Genomic DNA, 12,906 nt, shown 5'->3' with positions numbered 1-12,906 from the left:
ATAGAGCACAGCCCTGGAATCAGGAGGACCTGAGTACAAATGTGACCTCAGACACTTAATAATTACCTGGCTGTGTGACCTTGAACAAGTCACTTAACCCCATTGCTTTGCAAAAAAAAAAAATGATACTTGCAAGATGTATATCATATAATTGGAAAGCTGACATCACTTTTTTAAATTAAATATTTCATTTATTTAGTTTTCCAACCCCATGTAATGGCAGTTTTTCAACAATCATTTTTTTGCAAGATTTTGAGTTTTATATTTTTCTCCCTTCCTCCTCATGACAGAAAGCAATTTAATATAGTCTATACATGTGTAATCATGCTAAACATAGATCCACATTAATCATGATGTTAAAGAAGAATCAAATTAAAACAGAAAAAAAGCATTAGAGAGGAAAAAAGACATAATAAATAAAACAACTTAAATATTGAAGATTGTAAGTAAACTTTGGTCTGCATTTAAACTCCATAGTTTCTTCTCTGGATATGAATGGTATTTTTTATCACAAATTCTTTAGAGTTGTCTTTGATTATATCATACTGCTGAAATGAGCAGGTCCATCATAGTTGATCATTTGATGTCACTTTAAAAAAAAACAATAATAGTCATCTACTGTTGGGAAACTTTTAAATTATTATCATCATCACCTGGTGTCTTTGAGCATCAGAAGGTTGTTTTCCTAAATACTATGGGAGTGGGAGAAGATTAGAGAGTGGAAAGGTATTTAGGCACTGTTGTTTTGGTGAATAAATAGAGCACTTAGAGATCTTGATGAGTACTTGTCCAGCACCTCCAACATTTGCCTGGGGAAGATTGAGGGAATCCAGGAAGTGGGACTCTACATATTGGCGCCCAAACAGAGACTAAACATATGCATGTTATCTGAGGAAAGTCTGGAAGAAGGACATAGCAAAGACAGCAAGAGAACCAGGCAATATCCCAGAGTGGAGAACTCTGGAGAAAGTAACAAGTTGATTTGTTACTTAAGAGGCTGATTTTGAAGGGGAAAGTGAGAAAACAATTAAGTAGTTAAAGTTAAGAAGTCAGGGGGAAGAGTCTCCTAGGCAGTGCCCCAGGGGATGAAGCTTCTTGCTCAGCAAGAGTTGGTACCAGCACCATGAATGGGATGCAGAGAACCTGCTTGCTGTTCTCAGCCGTGGCTGCCTGCCTGAGCTCTGGGTGCGACTGGGCCCTTGGACCTGCAACCGGCTGCAGAAACCTCTCTTTGCTGACACAGACCCTGATGCCTACAATGAGCGCTTCACTTTCTACAGCAGGACAGCAACTGGGCCGTTGCTTGGGCAGCAGAGGGCTATGAATTGCTTTTTCTCTCTGTTGAGAGCGAAAGTGTCACTTGCTGTTGGACAGTTTCTTATGGTGATGGCTACTGTTCGCAAGGTGCGGCAACTCCAGGTCGCACTGGTGTTAACCACTTAGGTGATTTCAAATTTCTTGGAACTTAAAACTCAAGCTTATGTCTCAAATGAAATGCAGGCTTTTGCTACAAGGACAAGACCCCCTCCAAAAACTTATTTTAGAAATCAAGGGACCCCCATGCCTTCTTCCTGGTTAGGGGAGGAAGAGGGAGTTGGGCAATGACTGTTTTTCAATAGGTTATTGACTGGGAAGCTTCGTGGTTCAAATTAGTTAAGAAAAAAAGGGGAAGGAGATTTTTTTTCCCCCTGGGACTGGGAAATTTGGATTTTGTCAAATGAAGTCTGTGCCTATGGTTTATATTTCTATTGACCGGTCTTGATTGTATATGTGTATATGTGTATTTAATCATCAATAGGATGTTTTTACATCTCTCCACTGGTCTGGAGAGGTAGGAAAATGTTTCTATATTTAGAGATTTTGGTGCTGGCCAGGGTGTACAATAATCTCACTTTGATGTTTGAAATACAAAAGAGTTGTTTTTCTGTGTTGAGAGTGTTAGTGTCTAAACTCTGAAATAGGTAAAGTTAAATGTTACTCCTTTTAGTTCGAATTTTGAATTTGATTGCTTTGAAAGGTTTTTTTTTCTGGCAGAAAAGAAAACATCTTTGTAAATTGGGAATAAAATGTATTTCAGGGAATTGAGAATATTTGGTTTTACTATTGTTTAATTGACATTTGCTCTATTTTTGAACTTTTGTTTTCAACTTGTGTAGTATTCATTATGTAATAATTTTCAAAAGCAAGAGTGGGGAGATATCGGGAACTACTGTAAATTATTATCATTACCTGATGCCTTTGAGCATCAGAAGGTTGTTTTCCTGAGTGGAAGTGGATTAGAGGCTGGAAAGGTATTTAGGCACTGTTTTGGTGAATAAATGAAGCACTTGATGGAGTACTTGTCTCCTTCGTAATCCTTGTCTCCCAAACTCCAAAGGCTTGCCTGGGGAAAGATTGAGAGTCCAGGAAGTGGGACTCTACAATCAAACATTTATTAAGCTCCAATTATGTGACAGGTATTGTGCTAGGGAGAGGCAAAAAAAAAATAGACCCTATTTCCAGGGAATAAATCGTCTAGTAATAATATCCATATCCATTACTTTAAAGTTTCTAAAGTGCTTTGTAACTAAGTTAACTACAAAGTAGATGGTACAAGGATTATTGTTCCCATTTTGCAGATGGGAAAACTGAGATTTATAAAGAAAATGATTTATTTCTAAGGGTTAAACTTCAAACTCACATTTCCTAACATTAGGTCTTAAAAATTCTTTGCAGTGAACTTCTTTTTATTTTTTATTTTTTTAGATTTTCCAAGGCAATGGGGTTAAGTGGCTTGCCCAAGGCCACACAGCTAGGTAATTATTAAGTGTATGAGGCCGGATTTGAAGTAGGGTACTCCTCACTCCAAGGCCAGTACTCTATCCACTGCGCCCCCTAGCCACCCCGTAACCTTCTTTTTATACAGACTAGAGGTGTCTAGTTTCTTATTTGGGCAGCTAGGTGACACAGTAGATAGTACCAGGTCTGGAATTGGGAACACTCATCTTCCTGAGTTTAAATCTAACCTCAGACACTTAGCAGCTGTGAGACCTTGAGTGAGTCACTTACCCCTGTTTACCTCAATTTCCTCATCGGTAAAATGAGCTGGAGAAGGAAATGGCAAACCCATTCCAGTCTCTTTGCCAAGAAAACCCCAAAGGGCTTATGAAGGGTCATGTACCACTGAAATGACAAACAAAAAAAAAATCTTATTTCATCTGGTGATCATGGGTGATCATTCCATGCTATTTAATATACTGATTATTTACCCAAGACCTGCAGGATTCCCACCATGACAAGAATGATCACTGAAGTAGCCTTTCTTTCAGTGGGAACCTAATCAATCATATGACCTTGCTGATACAGGGGCAGGACAGTTGGTTCTAAAATGAAGGAGAAAACTGAACAATACTAGAGCAAACTGTATTACCTGCTCTCTTGATATGCATTGGATCTTAGATTTGGAACTGGAAGAGATTTTGCTGTTCATTTATTCAAATACTCTTAATTTGCATAAGATGAAACTGAAGTCCAGAAAGATTAGATAAGTTGTTCAAGATCATCCAGGTAAGAAGGAATACCCAGCAGGATTCCAGTCTTGACTGATGCCACCTCTCTTTCCACTATAATCTTCTGGTGTTAGCTCCTTATTTGGATCTTATTGTCTCTATTCAAGTATGATTGGCAACATGGTGTAATGGAAATAATATAGTATAATGGAGATAACAACGGACTTGAAGTTAGAAGCCTAAGGTAAAGTCTTTGCACTTTCACTGATTACATGTATAACTATTGGCCATTCTGTTTGACTAACCAGTTGGATCTGGAGTCAGTAGCATCTGAATTCAAATCTTGGCCACTTACTCCCTGTGGATCCCTGGACAAATCTCTTTAACCTCTATTTGACTCAGTTTTCTCAACTATTAAAATAGAAATAATAATAGTCCCTACTTCCCAGGGTTGTTGTGAAGAATAAATGACGTGATATCTATAAAATGCTTAGTATGGTTCCCAGTATACAATAGATGCTAAATAAATACTTTTTTCTTCCTTAAAAAAAATTCTTTGCAGTGAACTGATGCTGAGCAAGATAAGCAGAACCAGAAAAACATTGTATATCATAACAGCAACATAGGGGTGATGATCACAATCAGGGACAATTTTGGGGTATCTGCAATGGAGAACACCATCTATATCCAGAGAAAGAATCATGGAGTTTGAACAAAGATGAAAGACTATTACCTTTAATTTAGGGGGGGAAAATTATCTTATTATATAATTCTGCTCTTATACTTCATTTTTTTTAAGGATACCATTTCTCTCTCATCACATTCAACTTAGATCAATGTATACCATGGAAACAATGTAAAGACTAACAGACTGCCTTCTTGGGGGGGGAGCCAGATTAGGGGAAGAATTGTAAAACTTAATCTTTCTAAAAACAAAAAATTTTCTTTTCAGGACACAAACATTTTATGATCACCTAACTTATCTAATTTTGTCACACAAATCCTCTGAGGAAGGGGTTTTTAACCTGGGGTACATGAACTTGCTTTTTTTTTTGTATTTTGATTACTTTATTTCTGTGCAAGTCTAAGTATTTTATTTTATGCATTTAAAAACAGTAGTCTGGCTGTGTGACCTTGAGCAAGTCACTTAACCCTATTGCCTTAAATAAAATTTAAAAAAAAAACAGTATTCTGAGAGGAATCCATAGGTTTAAATGGTCTTCTCTAAGGTAAGTCCTTTTTTACATCTAAATCAATTCAGAAGAGTTGAATCAAGGCCATCTTTGGCAAATAATGGAACTAGTACTTGACCCCAGGTCTCAAGATTATAAATGCAGTAATCTTTCTACTTCATTAAACTGTTATTCTTTTTTCTGATCTGGAAGCAGATTATTTAATTTATACTAATGGAGAGGGAAAAAAACAGAAATTAATATTGTTTGACAGCTTGGACTGGTTTGTCCCAAGTTTGGAAAACAAGAGACAATGGATTAATTGTGACTAAATCCAGACTATTTGAAACATGCACCCACAGTGCCGCCTGCAGGCAGAAGGCAACCTGTTTCCAAGCAGGCATGAATTTCATAGCCTGAAGGAAAATCAATAACCTGGTCACTTGAAAGCCACAAACTTTGAATTCAGAGGGAATGGATAAATAGGGAAATGAAGTTCAGTTAAATTAATTTCCACAACCAGTCCTTATTGGATACAAGACTCTTATTTAGCATTTGAGATTTAGTAGCAAAAGCCAAAATTCTTCCAGCTAATCCTACAAATTGTAAAGGACCTTAGAACATATAATGCCAGAGTTAGAAGGGACTTTAGACCTGGAAGGAAATTTATGATATATAATGTAATAGATATAGAAAAGATAACAACATCATTTACTCTAATCTTCATATAGAATTAAAAAAACCCAACAGAACTAGAAGGGAAAGTTGATTTGTTCAGGATCATGCAAAAGAAATTAAGCAATCCCGTGAGAATTAAGAACCCAAAGCTTCTTGGTTCCCAGAGCAGTGTTCTTCCCCAACACACTTCACTCTCTTTAATAATGTTTGTTACCTAATCTATCTGACAGCAAATTTACTTAGTAGGCACAAGAAAGGTACCCTTTCCACTAAAAGAGTTGGAATGAGACATGAGTGATGGTTAAGAAGTCATCTGTATGAATGGATCAGCTAGTTCCATTTCAATTGCTTGACCAGGCTGTTCCATAAGCCTTTGGTTGCTGTCCAAAGCTGCAACTACTCCAAAGAGAAGGGCTTCCTGGAGATGTGGCTTGATTTAATCGTCCTTCCTTCTGTCAGAGACTCTGAAAATCCTTGTTCTTGCCTTCCTACAGTGAGAACAAAATTAAAGCAGGGCACCAAAGTAAAAGAGCAGCCTCAATGGCTTTTTCCTTGGGAAAAGCAACTGGGGGGTACAAAGAACAACTATTCTCAAGAATCAAAGTTAAAAAGAATATCAGAATTGATGATTCAGCTCTCTTATTTTCTCAGAAGGCCTTGCCCCCCACATGTGTCCCACCCAGTCCTTGCTCCCAGGTGGGAGGATAATTCTCTCTATTAGCCTTCCTCACTAAATTATTAAGTCCCTCCTTAGAAGCACCACTTTAAGTACTCTTGGCAATAAGAATAATCCTAGATCATATTTAAAGGAACCTTTGGAATCATGACTCCTGCAAATGAGCAGATTTACTTTGGGGTTTTGAGAAATTGCTTTTTCCACCAATGGGACTCTTTTCTACCCTTATTGGTCTGAAACAAGAATCAAAAGGCAGTCATTTAGGCTGTGGGCCACCTGCCTACAAAAGCTTCAGGGCTCCAAGGAACCAGGGCTTTTAGGCTCCAGACACTTCCCATAAACAATTATCCATGCATTTTATTAATTGAGCTCATGCTATCAGGAAGAGGATTGATGAAAGCAAGAGAACTAGTGCAGAGATAGGTGGAAGAGATAGAGGAGGGGAAAAAGGTGGGGTTTAGTACATAATTCTCTCTGATGCCAGCTTGGGGAACATTAGCTTTAACTGATTTGATTGCGCCCTCAGTCTTTATCATGGGGCTGACTCAAGAAAAAAAGAACAGAACTCACTCCATTGGCTCAATGAGACTGAAGACAAATAACTGCCTAACTTGAGAATGTAGGTTCAGTACAATATTAGCAAATATTGAGGCACTTTCTTTCTTACTTCAAAGATATATACATATATATATATGTGTGTGTGTGTGTGTGTGAATGTGTGTGTATGTATATATATATATATATATATATATATATATGTATGTATGTATATGTATATATACTATCTTTCACCCTTTAGACCAAGGCAACAAAAGGGCATTGCATGTGTGCCAAAATCAACCCATTCATTTCTGTGTTAAGAGGGCTTAGCTAAAACAGTCATAGAATTAAAAGATTAAGAGCAAGAAGGGACCTTAGAGGATAATTCGATCCTCTTATTTTACAGGAAGAAATTAAGGCCCACACAACCGGTGTGGCCTGAGGCCAGGTCACTTATGTCTCTGACCTGACTGATTTTTTCTGCATTTATAAAATGAAGCAGTTGGACTAGATCAGGGGTTCTTAATTTGGTTCATAAACTTTTTAAAAAATATATTTTATAGTCATTTTAATATAATTGATGTATTTAAAAACATCCTTCTGAGAAGGGGTTCATAATGCTCTTGTCCTTCATTTTCAAAGACCATGACATCAGGGAGCTGATGCCATGACAAGCACATGAATTGGATTTGAGTACTGGAAGAGGTACTGTGCTTAAGTCACCAGCCTCACTTTCTCCTCCAGAGCCAAGGGAGTCCAATGGCCAGATATAAATCAGGACTGGAGAAGGGGTCCATAGGCTACACTAGACCTCCAACGACACAAGAAAAGATTAAGACCACCAAGACTAGATAAAATTAAATAAAGTTCTCTTTTTTTTATTTATTTCTAAGTTCTTGGGATAGTCCCAGTAAGAACAGTAAAGGAATGAAAGAAAAAATAAAAAGGAAGAACTGACAGTTTGGTGATGAATTAGCAAATTGCCCCCAGCACCATCCCCTCTCATTGTCCTTCTACCTAATTTTTTCTACTAGTTACTTCCCTATTTGCACATACCTGACTCATTTAAATCGCATTCATTTGCAAGTCATGGTATCACCTTCCAGAGGTCATGGAACCTCTTTAAGGACTAACAACTTCTATAAATATGCCTAAATCTCTCCATCTGTCAAAAAAAACAAAAACTTCTCTTTACAAAAGTTCTTTCTTTTCTCAGCTAAACCCTAAGCTAAATTACACTAGCTACTTTCACTCTTCTGAACTATCTCCAATCTGTTTTTTGACTTCACCATTCAAATGACATATTTCCCTTTAAAATTTTTTTCATTTGACAAGCTTTTATTTATTCCCCATTTCCTCCTTTCTCCAGAGGCAGGAGATGGGGGAGGGTGGGGGATACAGGTGGGTGAAACAGCAATCCTTTTTAATATATATAGTTAAAACAACCAAGTTCAAAATATTTCATATCTTAAAAACTGTCATGTGTCAGAAGATGAATAGGGCTCAAAATTAGTCCTCTAGAATTGTGAATGTTCATTGCATTGACCCATTCTCATCTTTCAAAAATGTTTTTTCTTTACGATGTTGTTTAAATTGGTTCTCCTGGTATTATATTCACTTCAGTCTGCAGCAATTCATGAGTTCTCCCAGATTTTCTGAAGTCATAACTTTCATCTTTTCCTATGATTCAATAATCTTACATTCATATACCATTTATTTAGCCATTTGCCAGTTGGACACCCTTAGTTTCTAGTTCTTCATGGTAATAAAAGGAACTGCTCTAAGTATTTTCATATATATTTTTTCCTTTTTCTTTGTTTTCTTCAAAGTTGAAATTATCTTACTACTAATAACCAATTACTAACTTGGAATCCATTTTTCCCCCTTTCTCATTTCAGGAAGTCTCTGAAGGACATGACCAAATTAGATTGTTCTAGCCCTCAAATACATGCTCTTATAAACTGAATAGCCTGGACTGCTTCTTCTCCAGAGGAAATGAGGCCATCCTTAGTTTAGTCCATGAAGGAGAAAAACGAACCAGATGGATTCCTCTGTCCAGAATGCTGGAGGTGGTAGTCACATTTAAAGTTTTCAGGCTCTTCATGTCTTTTGTCCTTGGTTGCCAAGGAAAAATCACCATACAATTTATTATTGACCAGACTAATTAATAATTAACCAGAATTTCTGTCTCTAGGGTTTTTTTCATTCATCACAAAGTGAGACTAGTAGAGCTTATCACTGGGTTAAAGAATGCAGTCTAGCCATGTAATTCCAAATTGTTCCTTTTCCAAAGATATCCCCATTACCAAATATAGTAACCTTTTCTCATTGTTTTCCCTTGATTTTTCTGCATTTGGCACCACTGGCAAAAAGCATTTCCTGGACATTTCTGACTGTACTTTTTCTTGGATCTGCTTCTGTGTCTTCTTTGCTAAATATTATCCATATTCTAATCACTATCTATAGGTGTCCCTCAAATTTGTTTATCTCCTTAATCACTGGTGACCTCATCATATCCCATAGATATAGCTATTTTACTATATATTCCTAGATCTATATCCAGCTAATTTCACTCCCATTTCAGTCCCATTATCACTCACGATTTAATATTTCTGATAGGCATCTCAAAATTAACATACCCAAAACTTTTCTCTAATACCAACCCATTTCTTGTTTTGTGAAGGGCATTAACATCTTTTCAGCCAACTAAGTCTTTTCTTGGTCCACCTAAATCAAACTTGTCTTGACATTCCTTTCAATTCATAAATTCCAACAATGTCAGGCTCTTATCCTTTATTTAGGTTTTTTTGCAAGGCAAACAGGGTTAAGTGGCTTGGCCGATGCCCCTCAGCTAGGTAATAATATTAAGTGTCTGGGAACAGATTTGACTCCAGGGCACTATCCACTATGCCACCCCTTGGCTCTTATCCTTTAATTCATCCTCCATACAACTTACATTATTACCTTAATATTGGTATTGCTGTACCTAGAACAAAATACAAACTAAATTTAGCATTGAAAGCCTATCACCATCTAACTCCCAAGCTGCCTCTTATTGTAATCCATAGTGGTCTAACCAGATTTTTTTTTAACCTTCCCAAGCTTTTTCACAGGACGCCCTCCATAACCTGAATTTTCTCTGCTCCTGGTTTTGAGGTTTCAGCACCAGTACCAGCCCTAAAACCTAACCAGATGATATTCCCAATAAAGCATCACCCTAAAGAATTTAACTTACTGTAGTCATTTCCTCCAACACATAAGCAATGTTAAGGGTAGGCTAGCTAGATGATGCAGTGGATAGATAACAAGACCCTAAAACCTATAAGTCTATTGAATAAACCATTATCAGACAATGTAATCTGAGCATTTAACTTGAAGGCAGAAGCCACATGAGTCCAGGCTACCCATCCTTTTAAAAACATCTTGATACAAAGGCACATGTGCTCAAAGTTTAAAACATTTATTTGCAAAATGTAAAACAAGACAATAACAGCTGGGATTTCAAGTATGCTTCAGTCACAAGAATGGGTTGCATAAAGAACAGGTTGTCTTTTCATCTTAGATTTTTCAAGTCTCCAAATTCCACCTAGTCATACCTATGAAAGAAAAAATAGCAATCCTTTGTTAAGAACTTAAAAATCACACAAACACTGTTTTTCCTAAGTTATATGCTCACTTTGAATTATGCTATTTTATTACTGAAAAGCATTCAGTATATTCTTACATTATGGCAATTGATCCCTTATAGTATAGTATAACCAACTCCAAGATCTAATGGCAATCAGACAAGTTTTGGCTTAAATGTTACTGATCAGCACTGTCGATAAGTTGGGGAAAAAAGTTTTAGTCATCATATACCACAGATATGGAGGTGATGGAGATTTTTTTTAAAAAATAAGCAATCTTGAAATATGAAAAGGCAGACACAGCTTCAACCATGATTTTACTCCTAAATGCTAGTCAACAGCCAGCAACATGAGTTTCGGAAAATTCACCCACCTTTAACAAAAGCTGGGTACTTGAAACACCATTTTCTTCTAGGTTGTATGGTATCAGACAGACATCATTGGCACACCAACTATTCTGCTCAGATAAGAGCTTGTCTACAAAACAAGTCACAAAGAAAAGAGAATGCTATTACAAAAAACAAGTAATTATTTATTTTGTTAAATATCTTGAAGCTGGTGTGTCAGAAAAAACTGGCAAAGAATGGTTAGGATCAACATGGTCGATCTGATGGGGAAAAAAGTTTTAATCATCATACACACCAAGTCTTAAAATCTTTATAACAAATACTAACACATACTTATTGATTTGATATAAATTGAGAAATTCTATTTTTAAAAAAAGTCAATTTAATAATTTGAGCCAACACCAATATAACTATTTAAAGATAAGCGAATGTTACTTACCATTCTTCCCAGAGGTTGTTAAGATTTCAACAACCTGATCTAAATCAAATCACCAGAATGTGCATCAAGTCTGAGAAATTACAAAACCAGAGAAAAGTTAGTAGTTCAATATTGAAAGCCCAACTGACAGAACATTTTTAGCTGGTATATCAGAAAAAACTGGCAAAGAAATAGTAGGATCAACATAGTCGATCTGATGGGGAAAAAAGTTCAGTCATCATATATACCAGCAGCAGAAGATTTAACTCTAGAAAGTAAGTGATCATCCACCAGTTAGTTTCTTCTAGAAGCATTATTGGGAAGGGAAATTAGGTAGGCTGTCTTTTGGTAGATAATGTGATTCTGGATAAATGCCTTAAGCTTTATCATCAGGTATCCTAGGAACTCCTAATTAAAGCAGTGTAAAAAGCAATTATTTTATATTCTGGCCAGAAATTTGAGTCTTCCCCATCCAGACTGGGTTTTTTTGGTAGTCAATTAGGCTGGTTTGTCTCAATTTCTACCTAACTCTTACTACTTATATAGGTGTTTCCCAAATAAACCTTAGGGAAAAACCTGAATTTAGAAAGCAAGTCAGGACATCACCCTCTAGATATCATTTGTAGTCTTCAAAAAGGAATAAACCTCACACATTTTTTTAAAGTTTCTGCAAAGCAATGGGGCCACACAGCTAGGTAATTAAGTGTCTGCAGCCGGCCAAATTTGAACTCAAATACTCCTGACTCCAGGGCTGCTGTGCTTTATCCACTATGCGACCTAGCCTCATACATCTTTTAATTTACCTGTAGCCCACATTCTTATCTGATGAACCCAGAAGGATTCAGCACCGGATGCCTAAAAACCACGGTCTCCAAAATCCCCATCTCTCCTTCCAGAGGTAATCCTGTAAAAAAAAAAAAAAAAAAGTCACAATCTTAACAAAGCCAGGTAGGTCATTTATGGCCCTGATTTTTTACTGGGCTGGTGCATCAGAATTAAACTGGCAAAAATTCAAAGAGATCAGCAAGGTCGATCTGATGGGGAAAAAAGTGAAGTCATCATTTACACCAGCTTGTCTTTTAGCTACCGTCCACTAAATCAAGAAAAATGCAACTTTTTGAATCCCTTTTCTGAGGCTAGAATTAATCAGTGAATGGGTCACTGAGTGTCCCAAAAGGCCTGAGCCTTTGGACAAGAATCCAACCCGCACCCCCTCCGCATTCAGTAAAAAAAAAAAAAAAAAAAAAAGAAACTTGGGGTACAGAGAAGTAGGGGGGACTCAACCCTGAACTTCCAGCCGCCCCGTAGGCTGCAAGCACGAGGCAGCCCAGGCCCGGCCCAGCACGCTTCGGGGAGCCAAGCGCATGCATGGAAGAGGCTGAGCCGCGGGGCACGTGGGCCACAGAGCTGTAGTGGAACCCTGGAAGACACAAGACAGGAGAGAAGATCGAACTCACCACCGAGGGGTATTCCAGGTCGAGGATGGCTGCGGATGGAGGACGATGCAAAAGTGGGTTGAAGAAAGCCGAGAGGAAAAAGAGGAAGAGAAGCCGCGGACCGCCCTTATATAAAGCAGAAATGCCCCTGCGCTTGCGCGTTACGTACATCCTGGCCCCGGCCCCGCGCGGCTCTCTGGGAAATGTAGTCTCCAGGCTCAAGGAAGCCGCAGGGTGGCATAAAAGGTCCGGCCGCGGTTGCTAAGGGTTGATGTCGGTTGCTAAGGCCTGATCCCGCCCCGGCCTGACCCTCTCCCAGGCCCGGCCGGAGTGGCGTCTCCGCCATGTTGCTCTCGTCTTTCCTTCTCCAACCCCAAAGCGAGCAGGGTCCCGGGCCCGCGGCTGCGCCCTCCCTCCGCCCCGCGCTCCCCCGCCCGCGGGGCCGCCCTCGGGCCGCGGGGCCGCCCTCGGGCCGCGCGGCCTCGGCCGGGCCCCGCGAGCGCCCTCCGCCTCGGAGGGGGGAGG

At 38.5% G+C, this 12,906-nt stretch overlaps 1 long non-coding RNA gene and 4 other non-coding genes across 5 annotated transcripts; all 5 read right to left on the bottom strand.

Annotated features, from left to right (window-relative positions):
• Positions 1–9,998: 9,998 nt before the first annotated feature.
• Positions 9,999–12,787, bottom strand: LOC141504861 (uncharacterized). The gene is made up of 5 exons (XR_012473486.1): positions 12,403–12,787; positions 11,749–11,849; positions 10,967–11,036; positions 10,554–10,657; positions 9,999–10,150 (listed from the first exon to the last, which is right to left on the bottom strand). It is a non-coding gene; the product is annotated as an uncharacterized LOC141504861 (long non-coding RNA).
• Positions 10,325–10,418, bottom strand: LOC141510734 (small nucleolar SNORD12/SNORD106). Its single transcript, XR_012475152.1, has one exon. It is a non-coding gene; the product is annotated as a small nucleolar SNORD12/SNORD106 (small nucleolar RNA).
• On the bottom strand, positions 10,735–10,826 carry LOC141510732 (small nucleolar SNORD12/SNORD106). The gene has a single exon (XR_012475151.1). It is a non-coding gene; the product is annotated as a small nucleolar SNORD12/SNORD106 (small nucleolar RNA).
• On the bottom strand, positions 11,107–11,197 carry LOC141510729 (small nucleolar SNORD12/SNORD106). Its single transcript, XR_012475149.1, has one exon. It is a non-coding gene; the product is annotated as a small nucleolar SNORD12/SNORD106 (small nucleolar RNA).
• LOC141510730 (small nucleolar SNORD12/SNORD106) lies at positions 11,926–12,017 on the bottom strand. Its single transcript, XR_012475150.1, has one exon. It is a non-coding gene; the product is annotated as a small nucleolar SNORD12/SNORD106 (small nucleolar RNA).
• Positions 12,788–12,906: the final 119 nt, after the last annotated feature.

The sequence above is a fragment of the Macrotis lagotis genome, chromosome 1, assembly GCF_037893015.1.
Source record: "Macrotis lagotis isolate mMagLag1 chromosome 1, bilby.v1.9.chrom.fasta, whole genome shotgun sequence".
NCBI lineage: Eukaryota > Metazoa > Chordata > Mammalia > Peramelemorphia > Peramelidae > Macrotis > Macrotis lagotis.
This window is presented reverse-complemented; position numbering and strand designations above follow the sequence as displayed.